Here is a 14,297-nt window from a genome sequence, read left to right as displayed (position 1 = left end):
TTGCAACTCATGTCCCTCAACCACTAATATTTCCTGCTTGTAGTCTTTTGTGAAACCAGTTAGGTAACCATGACTCTTACAGGTATTTGAGTGAGAAATGTGAGAGAATCCAATCTCTACAAGGGAATGAGCTTTAGGGTATTTATTTGGGCTGCAAACATGGCACTTTAAGTTGCCAGATATATAACCTCCTAATACGTAGTACTTTTCTCTGCTTATAAGAGTTGGTCGCATATTTTTATTTTTCTTCCTTTTTCTCTAGGGCTCTCATTACTTCTCATCTGCACCATCTACCTATGTTGTTGTTGTTTTTGTTGGTATGTGCCCTGGAGTCTGTTATGACCTTCAGCGACCTTGCGCACAACAGAACGAAACACGGCCCAGTGCTGTGCCGTCCTCCCAGTTGTTCCTGTGCTTGAACCCATGGTTGCAGCCACTGTGTCAGCCTACCACCTTGAGGGCCTACTATTTTTTCGCTGTCCCTCTACTTTACCAAACACGATGTCCTTCTCCAGGGACTGGTCTCTCCTGACAACACGTCCAAAGGGCATGAGACGAGTCTCACCATCCTGGCCTCTAAGGAGCTCTCTAGCCATACTTCATCCAAGACAGATTGGTTTGTCCTTTTAGCAGTCCGTGGTCTTTTCAGAACTCTTCTCCGCCACCACATGGATTCTTCTTCGGTCTTCCGTCGGCAGTGTCCAGTGTCAGTACCCAAGCCATAATAGTTTTCGGTTGCCTCATGTGCACGTGACCTCTACCTGTGGGCTACTTCTAAATCTGATGCCCCCTTCCTGTTTTATGTAGTTTTCATTTTCTAGAACAGAGCGTATACATATTTCATACTTCTGTGATTCAGAGATGTCATTACTCCTCATAGTCATTACAGGTTTTGAGAACATTTTTTGTGGGAAGGGTGGCTAGAGAAAGAACTGATTTCAGAGTCATTAAAATGATTATATCAGAACTAAGAAAAGACAGTATATAAATGTGGCTTGGGTGAAATTACTTGCAGTCTTATTTTTGCCATATTTCATATTTTTAGTTGCAAGATCATTTTTGCTTGTCCTCGGCGTCTTCTGTTAGTGGCTAGACTGAAAGGTTCAGCTCGATCCCCTCAGCCTCCTTGGCGCTGTCTCCTGACGACCGCCAGCAGATTTGCCTTGAACCTTTCCTCTCCTTCTACTCTTCGTAAACGTTCCCGCCTCTAAAAACTGTCCCCCATTCCATTTTTAAAAAGAGTTTCATTGGCACTTTGTCCACATCTCCCATTTTCTGTAAAAAAAAATTTTCCCCAACAATTTTATTGACAAGTAATTTACATATTATAATTAATATTTCAGTCCTATCACAGAAAGTTCTACATTCACCCCCACATCAGTTTTAGAGCAAACTCCCCTCCCTCATGGTGGAATCACCCTCTAGACAATTGATGCAATCCCAGTCCATTCTCGGGCTCCCTCCTGTGCGCATTACACATCTCCAGTGTCTCTTGATGCGTATGGTCCACAACTCTGGCTCACCTTTGAATGTTGAGTTCAGCAGCCTTTTTGAGCATTTTTGGTTTGTTTATGGTTTAAGCGGCTTAAGCGTTCTCTTACTTTCATACCTTGAGAGGCTCAACCTCTTTGCTCTGCCTTATTTTTATGACTTTGATCTTGAAGAGCAATAGTAGTTAGCCCTTGTTTACTCAACTGTATCATCTGTCTTTTTAGGCTGCTGCATTCTTATTCTAAACCTCTACACCAGTCGTGTTTGATTGGCCATCTTCTCCCTTCAGTTTCTTTCTCTCTCTCTCTCTCTCTCTCTCTCTCTCTCTCTCTCTCTCTCTCTCTCACACACACACACACACACACACACACACACACACACTAAATCCGTATGTGTGTGTAACCTACAAGTTTTACCCTCTAAACTCTAGGTTGCCATTTTTTTATCTGCCTTTGGGTAGAATGTAGCTTTTTAGATGTACCTTGTTGGTTTTGTACAATGCTTTCAGAGTATTAAAATTCTGTTACCTTTTAAAAAAATCATGAGAAACGACAGCAATCCAAATTTCAGTGCTTCCTGAGGTTTAGCAGCATCTGGCCCCATTGTGTCCAGTTACCTGTAGGGCAATAATCAGCCAGACCTGCCTGGGTGCTTGCTCCCCTTTTATAGGGTGAACTTTGTACAGTTTGCCACAGCCAATTCCAACCTAGCTTACAACTGATTTTGCAACTCCTGCTCTAAGGACGTTTTCCTTCCAGTCCATACGTGGAACCTGAGGCACAGTCCTAGCTATTGGTAAGAGCAGACAATGCGTGATTGTTTCTGTCTCGCCAGCCTCCGATTGCTTACATGTGGGCATGTCTGTGGAGTCCGAGCCACTGCTTCCTGTGCATATATGAATCTGAATTAAGATTTCATTGGGGTCTGTTTTGAAGGCATCTCTTCCTTCCTCCGTCAGCTGGCTGTCTTTTCTGCTATGTTTCAGACACTCTGTTAGCTTTAGAAAGAGAGCTCTCTCCAGAGGTCTGAACTGTGTCTCCTTGGCATCTTGTGTGAACATTTATGAGGGAAAATGGAGCCTGTCATTCAAAGGCGGTTCAGTGTAGCCCCAACATTTGTTAAAGGATGAAGCCAGTGAAGCTGCTTGAGGGCTCCACCATATTTGCTGAGGGCAAGTTTTATTATACTTTCATTGTGGTCTGAATGTAGTAATCATTAATGTACTGTGTTTGAAACTTCTGTTAGGAGATTGGAAAGGTAGGCACAAACCATTTCTCTCTCTTACCATCTTTCCTTTTCTTTGAAAGTATTCGGAATAGGTGCTGTGCCCTGATAGTCCAGTCAGGAAGCATTTCTGTTTCTTTACCCTTTCACCTATTTTTAGAACGTGGACACGAGCAGTTCTAAAATGCTTTCCTGCCACAGTTACCCCGAGTGAGACAGAAGTTTCCCTATATACAAGGGGAAACTTTACCAAATGGGATGACAAGATAACGGAAGTTTTCCTTGAATTTTTTGAAGCCCCCTCATACACATTGATTCCTAGATGTAGTTAAGATGAAGCTCATCAGAATCTCAGGTTCAACTCCTTTTTACACTTCATTCACTTGGAACAAATTCTCAGGTAGCAATATCAGGATGAAAACAGGAGTCGAGTGGAAATAGGATAACTGTCTCTGTCTTTCTCATAATTTCTTTCTTCCTGTCTCATAAATGTCATTTGACTTCTTAACTGTCAACTTCATCCATCTCGGCCTTGCTCTTTGGTTGTGTGTGTGCATGTGCATGATTGTCTGATTTTAGGCACACAACTATGTTTGTGAACTGGGAACATGGTATCCTGACCATTCCAGACACTGGCACAAGTGAAGTGGGTTGTGTCATAAATTTCAGGGGCCCCTTTGAGGGGCTAATCGCCTATTTGAGGCACTTAGCATAGAGTAAGCTGTTATTTCTATGAGCTTATGTTTTATATTTATTCCAAAATGTTTTTTTGTTGTCATTAAGAGGGCTCTTTTATAAGGAATCTGTGAACTTCTGATTCCACCTAATTCCTGCTTTCATGTAGGGTCTTTTTGCTAAATTTGTCCACAAAATGAGAAATTCTGTGTTTATAATGGCCTCTGGAAAGAAGGCCAGGTTGAAGTATTTTCCCCCATTCTACTTTGATCTCTGCTCCAGCCTCTAGACGAGCTTCCTTTCAGATTCCCTTCTTGCTGTTGTAGCCACTGCGATATGGGAAAGCCGCTGAACTCCACTCGTACCGGGATACGCTTGGAGGGAATTCCGCGCCTAGTTTTCCCGCCTCCCCCCTTGAGGACTTGATAAAGGAGGTGGTGACTTGGGTAAAACATAGGGAAATGACAGCTCTACCGATAGAATAAAAAGCAAGTAGGCCCAGACCATGCCCCATTAGAGAAAGAAATGATGCTTAGAAGTATAATCTTGTCTTTTAGTAGCGGGCCACCGTTGTTGGAACATTGGCCGCAAACAGGATTGTACCAGTACAATTTTCCACCACCCCAGCAGGTGTGCTTTAGGAGGACTGCAGATATGTAGGAAACCTTTAAGAAACATCAACGGCCCTTGGCGTGGTACAGAACCTGTGCTTTCTTTTCCACGCCGGTTTAGAGAATTGTTAATAAAAAAATAAACCTTAGAAGAATGTTGAGGCAATGTGTCGTAGTATGAGCGGAGTGAAGAAAACTGGCAGTCTGCTGGAATGGAGGCGGGCCCCCGTGACCTGAGTTTTGGACCCTGTTGCATCACGGTGTGACTTTCTTCTGGGTAGCATCCACCTCTTTATGAAAGCGCACTGACTTTGGGGTGGTTTTTAAGTTGGTGATCCCAACACTCGAGTATTATTTTATAAATATGCTCTGGATGCTGTTGGTAGTTGACACCCAGTATCCCTTTTCCACTTGCTCTTTTGCCTGCTGATTTGTCATTCCAGGGTATGGACAGACCCCTAAGCTGAAGGTCTCCCAGAGGAGGATGCCAAAGCTCCATGCGCCACTCGCAGAATGATCTCTCTCATAATTAAGAGCTTCTGGTGCTGTCCATTTAATGGGAATCTGCTTTAAGCCAGAAGATGAGTACACACCATCATCCTCTTGACGAGACATTCCAAAGTCACTAATTTTCAGAACACTTCCACCTCCAGACAGTTTCTTGCAGCAAGGTCCCTGTGTATGCAGTTTGTAATTGAGATCCGCCCTACCAGAAGCAGCATCTCCTGAAAATTTCACTAACTGAACTTTAGCTCATCCTTCTTTCTCAGAAGAGAGAGGAAACCGCCTCCTGGAAGCAATTATGAATGATGTAGATAGAGACTGTCTTTGTGTGCGAACTCTTACTCGTCTGACAATATTGAGATGATGACATTGCTTGAGGATTTTGGCTTCTTGTTAAAAGAACAAACCTTTTTTTTTCTTCCCTGTTCCCAGGAAAGCACTTCTTTTCATATTTTAACAGCATCAGCAATTTTATTCATCAATGTGCCCTTAAATACTTCACCAAAATTTCCCTTGCCCACTAATTCTCCCAATCTGAGACTGATTTCTTACCCTCCTAGTTAATGATCATACTGATATGTCATGTTGCTCTTGATTGGAACATTCGCCTTTATTTTTCCAATTGCCCTATTGAAATAACATTCACAACAGAATCACCATTTAAAGCGACACAAGGAGATCTTGTATGCCTTTGCAGTACTTCCCAGTTCTCCTCTCTGACCCCTGGAAATCACTAATGTGCTTCCTTTTCCCCCGATGATTTTGGTCTAGTTTGGACATTTCATATAAATGGAATCATGGAATATGTGATCTTTTGTTTCTGGTTTCTATCACTTAGCATCATGTTTTCAAGGCTCTCCTATGAGGTAGCATGTATCATTCCTTTTTATGGCTGAATATCCCATTGTATGAAGGTGTACCACATTTTAATATATTCATCAACGATGAATAGAAATGATTTTTAAGTATTAAAGTTATAAGTTCAGAATTAGTGTATCCACAATTATAATTGGTAATGTTAAGATTACTCACCATGTGAACAGAATGTTTGTGTAGAGACTATGTAAATTATGTGTCAGCATTTCATGGAAGTGCACTGATTTTTTTTTTTAAGGCCCCTTGTAGCTCTGGTTTTGTCAATTATGTGAATGTAGTATTTTCTTCAATAAAAGTTAATGCGTTATGCATTAGTTTAAAAATTGAATGAGAACAATGTTAGGCAGATAGGAAATTATTTGCCACATGTTGTAATGATCGTTTTGAATTTATTTCAATATGCAGTATTTGAAAAAAATGTCAATACATAAAAGGAAACGAGTATAAATCGAGTCGATATATTTTTAAAGCAATTTTTATAATTTAGCAGACATTGCATCTTAATATAAGTTACTATTAAAATCATGTCCTTATAATAATGTGATATCATTTCTCTGTTTTATTTTGTTGGATGTTGATCATATGAAATCAGTTCCTTTTCATTGCTACTGCTTTCCCCTGTGGATATTTTATTTGTTCCTATTTTTTCTCCACTCCTTTCTCTCTGCCTCTGCCTCTGCCTATGCGCGTTGCGCGCCCCCCCGCCCTCACAGGCACATGCGTGCGCGCCCCCCCCTCACAGGCACATGCGCACGCACAAATGCACACTCACAATGTTCAGCGTTTTTATTGTCATAATGTTCCAACAAGAAATACTTAGAACGTTTTCTCCCTTTCTGGGGACTTAATTCAGATGCTTATGAAAGATGGAACTCATTGACTTCCTTCAGTCAATTCATCTCCTGCTTCCCTCCCTGCTTCCTGTCTCTCCCTTCTTGTTCCTTCCTTCCTGGCATCCACCCATCAACATAGTAACTGTTTCTTTCAGGTGAGATTGGAATAAAATTGTTCAGCTGTGACAGAAGTTTATTTTCCTGAATAGATTGCCAAGCAATTATGAATGACGAGGGCCCATTTCATCTTAAATTATTCAGTTATTTACTTTATTGCTCCATGCTGAAAATTAATGAATTGTGCATTACTGTATTTTAACTTGTTGTTTAATTTCTACATGTTTATTTTCAGTAAATGACTGAAAGTGTTCACTTCCATATTTTTGGCACAATGTGCTGCATACAGTTCCCAACAAGCAAATAAGGTTACATGTATATAGAATTTTCCCTTAATTAAAAGTTGCCTGGGGTTTAGTTGTTGTTTTTAATCTGAAATGCTTTCTTTTTATTGGTTGAAACTGAAAATAAACTGTTATTGAACCATTTGAATTTACCTCATTTTAAAATGCAATTTTAATCGATTATTTGGCTGTTTTTTAATATTAGCCACTAAAAGCAAAGCAGAAGCAGTGTCTTCTGCAACGCGTAGGGATCCTTTTATATGGTTTGTGTGTAGAACATTAAAAACCTGTCTAAGCAAGAAGACAAGTACCAGCACTTGCCGCTGGCCTTGTTTTTTCTTGTAATTATGTTAATCAAATCTTGGGGAGAGGGGGCTTCTGAAGTTAATTGTCTTTTAATTCTACAGCATCGGAAGCTTTGTATTGCTGAACATTCGTCTGGAAAAGTTTCACGGTGACATTTTTAAAGCGAATTTTTTTATCTACTGAATTCTACCAGTGTAACCTTTTTTCTAAATAAACCATAGTTTTCTCAATTGATTGTAAATCGTGGTGTGTGTTATTTATTAAAAATATAATAATAAAGATAATTAAAAATATTTTGGGGGGCCTCCTACAGCTCTTATAACAATCCATATATCAATTGTATCACGCACATTTGTACCCATTCTTTTTCTTTTTAAAAACATTTTATTGCGGGCTCATGCAACTCTCTCTTATCACAATCCATACATCCATCCATTGGGGCAAGCACATTTGTGCATTTGTTGCCATCATCATTCTCAAAACATTGGCTTTCTACTTGAGCCCTTGGTATCAGTTCCTCCTCTTTTCCCTACCCTCCCCGCTCCCTCACGACCCTTGATAATTTATAAATTATTATTTTGTCATATCTTACCCTGTCTGATGTCTCCCTTCACCCACTTTTCTGTGGTCCATCCCCCAGGAAGGAGGTTACATGTAGATCCTTGTAATCTGTTCTCCCTTTCTACCCCACCTTCCCTCCACCCTCCTGGTGTCGCCACTCTTCATCACTGGTCCTGAAAGAATCGTCTGTCCTGGATTCCCTGTGTTTCCAGTTCCTATCTGTACCAGTGTACATTGTCTGGTCTAGCCGGATTTGTAAGGTAGAATTGGGGTTATAATAGTGGGGGAGGAAGCATTTAAAAAGTAGAGGAAAGTTGGACGTTTCATTGTTGCTACCCGGCACCCTGAGTGGCTCGTCTGTTTTGCTTTCTTTTTTAATAAATAGTTTTATTTGGGACTCCTAACGATCTACATCATCAAAAACATTTGTACATATGTTGCCATCATCATTTTCAAAGATAAGTTGTAAGCTTCCTAGCCTTGTCTTCATGATTCTTAGTTCACAAACTGCAACAATATCCCTACTCACTGCCTTTGAGTTGGAATCGATTCCTAAATAGGTCTCAGGCTGTAAATCTTCATGGGAGCACATAGCTGCGTCTTTCTCCCTTAGAGTCCCGTGGGCTTAACTTTAACCCTTGAAGTTTGCTGTCTGCAGCTTACCTGACAGCACCACTGGGATACCATATCCAGTAAGAGCAAATGTCCTCTTTGATCACCTCTGCTGTGCGGTAAACTGCCAAAACTAGGTCTAGAATAAAGTAGTCTTCCATTCTTTGAAACCAACGATACCTAGGCAAATAGGTATTCTAGAGAATAAGAAATTAAAAGGATGTAATTTTCAAAGACATGCTGTGCGCATTTTAGAATTGACAAAAGGTCATATCAATTCATGCCCCTTTTTCAGATGATCATAATTTGCAAAAATTATTTGAGAATTGAGAGCAACCCATTCAATGACAATTGAATACCCATGACTTGCTGGCATGGAGACAAATACATTGTTAGAGTGACTTTGGCATTGAGAAAATGACTGGTTCACTTCAGATTCCTGTATCTGACACTGGGAATAACTAAGGTTCCTACACTGATTTTGGATTTTTGTGGAAAGGTTGCATGACTGCATGTGAGCTAGAAAGTTTCCTACTACCGCGCATCAGCATCGTGTCTCCCTGCCCTCCTGATGATTGGACACAGGTCATCTGTGGTGGTGACTGCTAGAAACGGAACATCCAGCAAGTTAAACCTTGGGATTTCATTGTGCAGGAAATGTTGAAAATATATTTGTGCCCATGTCCCTAAGGTGGGTACATGGGATCTATCTGGAGAACAAGGCCAAATGAATGCTGTAGTGTGTCAGCAAACTTTCCTAAAGGGTCCAGATGCTTTGTGGGCTATCTAATCTCATGTAACTCCTTTGCATGAAAAAAGTCCATAAGTGACCCTGACGGATTTGCCCCTCGGTGTAGAGTGGCCAACCCCTGATACAGAGGGTAGAGAGTCCTAGAGGAGGTTCATTAAAAGAAACAAAACCCTGCGTACCTCATGCTCCAGAGGTGCAACCAGGAACAAAACAAAGCCCCTGCTCTTGAGAGCGCTTCCATTCTCAGTGGTGGAGGAAGACAGCAGTGCATAATGGTGATGGGAGAGGAGCTCTGGGAGACCCAGGAGGGGAGGCTGAGGCAGGATTTGCTGTTTTATGGGGAATGAGTCAAGGTTGGATATTTTGAGGCCAATTCTTCAGGCATGCCCGTTTTTCTAGAAGTCTTTAGGCTCATAAATGAGCCTGAAGGATATTTTTAGACCCCCAGAAATTGAATAGGATCCCCAGTGGCGGTGTGGTTCCACATAGGGCTGCTAACTGCAAGGTTGGCCGTTTGAAACCACCAGCCGCTCCATGGGAGGAAGACGCAGCTTCAGAAACTCACAGCGGCGGTTCTGCCCTGCCAAATAGGATTGCTAAGTGTTGGCAGCAACTTGAAGGCAATGCATCCGTCGGAACGGAATGCCAGTTGGTGATGAATGTAGTGTTCTGGAGCTTCCGCCTTTACCTGATCATCGAAGAGGGAGGAGCGCACTGGCTCCATAGGTCTACGGCAGAAACTTTTCTTGGTCTTTTTTCAAAGCATTCAAACCCCTGAATGGTCTTGCATATCTAGAATTAGTGAGAACTTGGAAGATAGTCACCTATCCATCGCCTTGGGATTAGACCTACATCCCAGCCGATTCCAGCTCCGGGCAACACGGTGTCCCAGGTAGCACTGGGCTCCAGAGGGTTTTCAAGGCTGTGTCCTCTCAGGTCACCAGGGTTGTCTTCCAAGGCTTCTCTGGCCTGGGTTTGGACTGCCGACCTTATGGTTAGTTGAGTGCTTTGTCAGTGGCACCACCCAGGGACTTCATACATTTGGAAAGTAGGGTGAAAGAAGAGCTCTGTCCTGGCAAATGAGCTCCAAGTGAATTTTGAGGTTTATTGGGACAATCACTGGCCTGTGTATGGTGCCTTTTCCTAATTCCAGGGAGCAGTTTAACCAGGTATCAGTGGAAATTCAAATAGTCTTATAACCGCCCCTCAATAATTATAATTGTTTTATTACCTCACAATGATCCCAAGACATGAGAAGACAGAAGATTTTATCTTACTTTTTAAATGAGGAAATATGGTTTCTGGTTAAAACTAACACTCAAGTTAATTCACCCCCCAAAATGTGTGTGTACTTGGGCCATAACAACTCTGTGTGGATGAACAATCGAGAAAACAATGGGACCGACGGTTCTGGGGAGACAGGGAAAGGTAGTGGTGTTAACAAACCCAGGGACAGGGAACAACAACTGATCCAAATCCGTGGTGAGGAGGGTGTAAGAGGCCTGGTAGGGCATGATCAAGGATAATGTAGCCAAGAGGAATTACTGAAACCCAAATGAAGACTGAGCATGATAGTGGGACAAGAGGAAGGTCAAAGGAAATAGAGGAAAGAGCTAGGGGGGAAAGGGCATTTATAGAGGTTAAAACAAAGGCATTTACATATGTAAATATGTTTGTATATGAGGATGGGGAAGATCTATGTGCATGTATTTATAGGTTTAGTATTAAGGTAGCAGAAGGACATTGGGCCTCCACTGAAGTACTCCCTTGATGCAAGAATACATTCTTCTACTAAATTGGCATTCTATGATGCTCACCTTCCTGACACAATTGCTGACGACAAAGCAGGTGAATAAACAAATGTGAAGAATGCATAGCGTCTGGGGTCTTAAAGGCTTAAAGGTAAACAAGAGGCCATCTAGCTCAGAAGCAACAAAGCCCACATGGAAGAAGCACACCAGCCTGTGCGATCATGAGGTGTCAAAGGGATCAGGTATCAGAACAAACAATCATTATGAATGAGGGAGGAAGTGCGGAGTGGAGACCCAAAGCTCATTTGTAGGCCACTGGACATCCCCTTACAGAAGGGTCTTGGGGAGGAGACGAGCCAATCAGGGTGCCATGTAGCACTGATGAAAAATACAACTTTCCTCTAGTTCCTAAATGCTTCCTCTGCCCCCCGCCCCCCCACCACTATCATGATTCCAATTCTACCTAACAAATATGGCTAGACCAGAGGATGTACACTGGTGCAGATAGAAACTGGAAACACAGGGAATACAGGGCGGATAATCCCTTCAGGACCAGTGGTGAGAGTGGTGATACTGGGAGGTTGGAGGGAGGCTGGGGTGGAAAGGGGGAACCGATTACATGGATCTACATATAACCTCCTCCCTGGGGGGCAGACAAAAGAAAAGTGGGTGAAGGGAGACATTGGACAGGGCAAGATATGACACAATTTTTAAATTATCAAGGGTTCATGGGGGAGTGGGGAGGGAGGGTGAAAATGAGCTGATGCCAGGGGCTTAGGTGGAGAGCAAATATCTTGAGAATGATGAGGGCAGTGAATGTACAAATGTGCTTTACACAAGTGATGTATGTATGGATTGTGATAAGAGTTGTATGAGCCCCTAATAAAACAATATAAAAACATACAAACAAACAAAATTTAGCTCTGTGATGCCAGGAGATCACAATGAAAGAAAAATTAATATGGTCAGTTGCAGACATTACAGTGTCTAAAAAGCCAGTTGTGGAGAATTCCATGTCTTGATACCAAGGTCTGAAAGAAACTTTCCCTTGGGATTATATAAAGAAGCTACCAGTCTTTTCCAGAAATAAAACCATGACATTGTATCTTGTATTGGCTCCGAATATTTGCTGATGGCGAGTCTCTCAATTGATTCTTATAATATTTCTAAAATGGCACCAAATTATGGTCACGGCCGCCTGGTCTCTGATGATTCAGTGCAGGGAAACTTTTTTTTTTCTCCCCATCCCCAGGAAAGCATTTTTGAATCTTTGAAATGAGGTTCTTACACTGAGCTTTGTGACATCCTTTTCTGTAGGCATGTTCCCATGACACATGTAATGTGAACCAACATGTCAGTGTAAAAGCCGTGTTTGATCTTTGCATCCTTATTCCCCGGTTTTATGGATCCCGATGTCCAGACTGCCTCTTAAAATGAACTCATTACAGCAGCTTAATAGTCTGTGTCATCAAGGATCAGAAGCATGGTTTAAATGTTTTACTACCCCTCTCCCCCAGTTCAACCTTTTATAGGTGTACAGCTCAGCTGTACAACCCCTGAGGTTGACATTTGCATCTCCATGAACCCCCATTTTCATGCTCTTGGAAGCCACGAATGAACGTTGTTCCCTACGCATGTGCTTTGTCCTGTCTTTTTCTGTAAGTGAGGTCATACAATATTTGACCTTTTGTGATTGAGTTATTTCCACTCAATCTAATGTTTAGCTGCATCTACATTGTACCATCGATCATGCTTTAATTTCTCCTACGGGCTGAGTAGTGGTAAACTGTATATATGCCCTGCACTTTGATTATGCATGTCTCCGTTGACGGGCATTTATATTGTTTTCACATTTTGGTTATTATGAGTGGTGCTGCAATGAGTCTGGATATTCTAGTGTCTTTGTAGTCTGCTTTCAAGAAGAGTGGAAGGAGCCTCGGCAGCACTGTGGTTACGTATTGGACTGCTAACCACAGTCAGCAGTTTGAAACCACTAGCCACCCTGTGGGAGAAAAATGAGGCTTTCTCCCAAAGAGTTACAGTCTTGGAAAACCCCTAGGGGCAGTTCTAACCTGTCCTATAAGTCAGAATTGACTCAGTGGCCGTGAGTTTGGTTTAGTTATCTGGGAGTGGAATTGCTGGGTCCTAAAAGCTTTAATTTTTTTTTTTTTGAGGAACTACCACATTATCTTTCCACAATGGCTATTGCCATTTTGCATCCCTATCAGCAAAGCACAGGGGTTTCCATTTCCTCATCTCTCATCAAATTTGTTATTTGTATTTTTTTTCATTCTTAAGCTTGCACATCCTAGTGGGAATGAAATAGTATTTCATTGTGGCTTTGATTTGCATCTCTGATCACTGATGAGACTGAGCATCTTTTCATGTGTTTGGTGTCCATTTGAATGTCCTCTTTGGTGAAACAGCTACTTAAATCCTTTTCCTATTTCATGGTTGGGGTATTTGTTGTCAAAATTTTATGGATATTTTGGTTATTAGATTCTTATCAGGTATATGATTTCTGAAGATACCCTCCCAATCAGGATTTTGTCTCTTCATATTTTTAATAAAGTCTTCTGATGAATGTAAGTTTGAAATTGTGTGATGTCCCATTTATTTATGTTGCCTTTTATTATTAGTGCTTTTGTTATTTTTATGTTAGATAATCCATTGTTAAAAGGTATAAATATTTAATTTTCTAAATTGAAATTATGTCTAGAGACTACATGTTAGGGGAAAAGAGATTCTCTAGAATGTCAAAGAGGAGCTGCTCAAAAGATGCTAATTCATGCTAATTGAAGACATTTTACTATGTAGACCATTGGTTCTCAGCCTTCCTAATGCGGTGACCGTTTAATACAGTTCCTCATGTTGTGGTAACACCCCAACCATAAAATTAATTTTGTTGCTACTTCATTACTGTCATTTTGCTACTGTTATGAATCGGGTGACCCCTGTGAAAGGGTCATTCAACCCCCAAAGGGGTCACGACCCACAGGTTGAGAACCACTATTGAAGACCAAAATAGACATGAATATAGAAAGAAAGGCTATAGGAAGTGGTGACTTGAGAGGAGATACTTTAAACAAGTAATTGCCTTTCTTTCCCGGTTTTTGGATACTGTTTTAAGCTGTTCAACTGAACAGCTGATGTGTTGCTAAGTGAAGACGGTGAATACAACAAAGGAGAAGATTCCGATTGGGTGCAGGGCACACAAATCTGTCATTTCAAATGAGAAACAGCTTTCACTGAAGACATAGGAGGTAGAAAATGACATCGTGCTTGACCTCTAGTTTAGTCTGACCCTTGGTTTTTGTCAAATCATAGCTAAATAGCCTTGAATTTGAGACTCAGAACATGCTGACCCTCCACCCACCGCACACCAATGTTCTTATACTTTGACTGGAATATTATACTATGAGGGGCTTCAAAAAGTTCATGGAAAAATGGGATGAAAATATAATGATATGTTTTCTATGCCCCTTTTTGAATTTTTTAAAACTTACCTCAGCAGACTCATGTTGTACTTGTCCTTTTGTGCTTGACAGATAAACCTATCAGGACCAATAATGAGAGTAGCGATACCAGGAGTGTAAGAGGAAGGTGGGGGAGACAGGGGAAACTGCTCACAAGGATCAACATATAATGCCCACCCCCAGGGGGATGGACAACAGAAAAGTGGGTGAAGGACACATCAGACA

At 41.5% G+C, this 14,297-nt stretch overlaps 1 protein-coding gene and 1 pseudogene across 9 annotated transcripts in view; one reads left to right on the top strand and one right to left on the bottom strand.

Moving 5' to 3' along the window:
* THOC2 (THO complex subunit 2) overlaps window positions 1–7,145 on the top strand; it is a 110,745-nt gene extending 103,600 nt beyond the window's left edge. For 5 of the 9 annotated variants that reach the window (XM_075539318.1, XM_075539317.1, XM_075539316.1 and 2 more), the window contains one exon: window positions 4,445–7,145. The gene's annotated coding sequence lies outside the window, so the exon portion shown is untranslated. The other 4 variants (XM_075539314.1, XM_075539312.1, XM_075539311.1 and 1 more) reach the window with 3 other exon arrangements.
* On the bottom strand, window positions 4,294–9,569 carry LOC142433740 (tyrosine-protein kinase Fer pseudogene; annotated as a pseudogene).
* Between the last annotated feature and the right edge of the window lie 4,728 nt (window positions 9,570–14,297).

The sequence above is a fragment of the Tenrec ecaudatus genome, chromosome X (assembly GCF_050624435.1).
Source record: "Tenrec ecaudatus isolate mTenEca1 chromosome X, mTenEca1.hap1, whole genome shotgun sequence".
Classification (NCBI taxonomy): Eukaryota; Metazoa; Chordata; class Mammalia; order Afrosoricida; family Tenrecidae; genus Tenrec; species Tenrec ecaudatus.
Note: the sequence above shows the minus strand (reverse complement) of the source record. Positions and strands in the feature narration are given on the sequence as shown.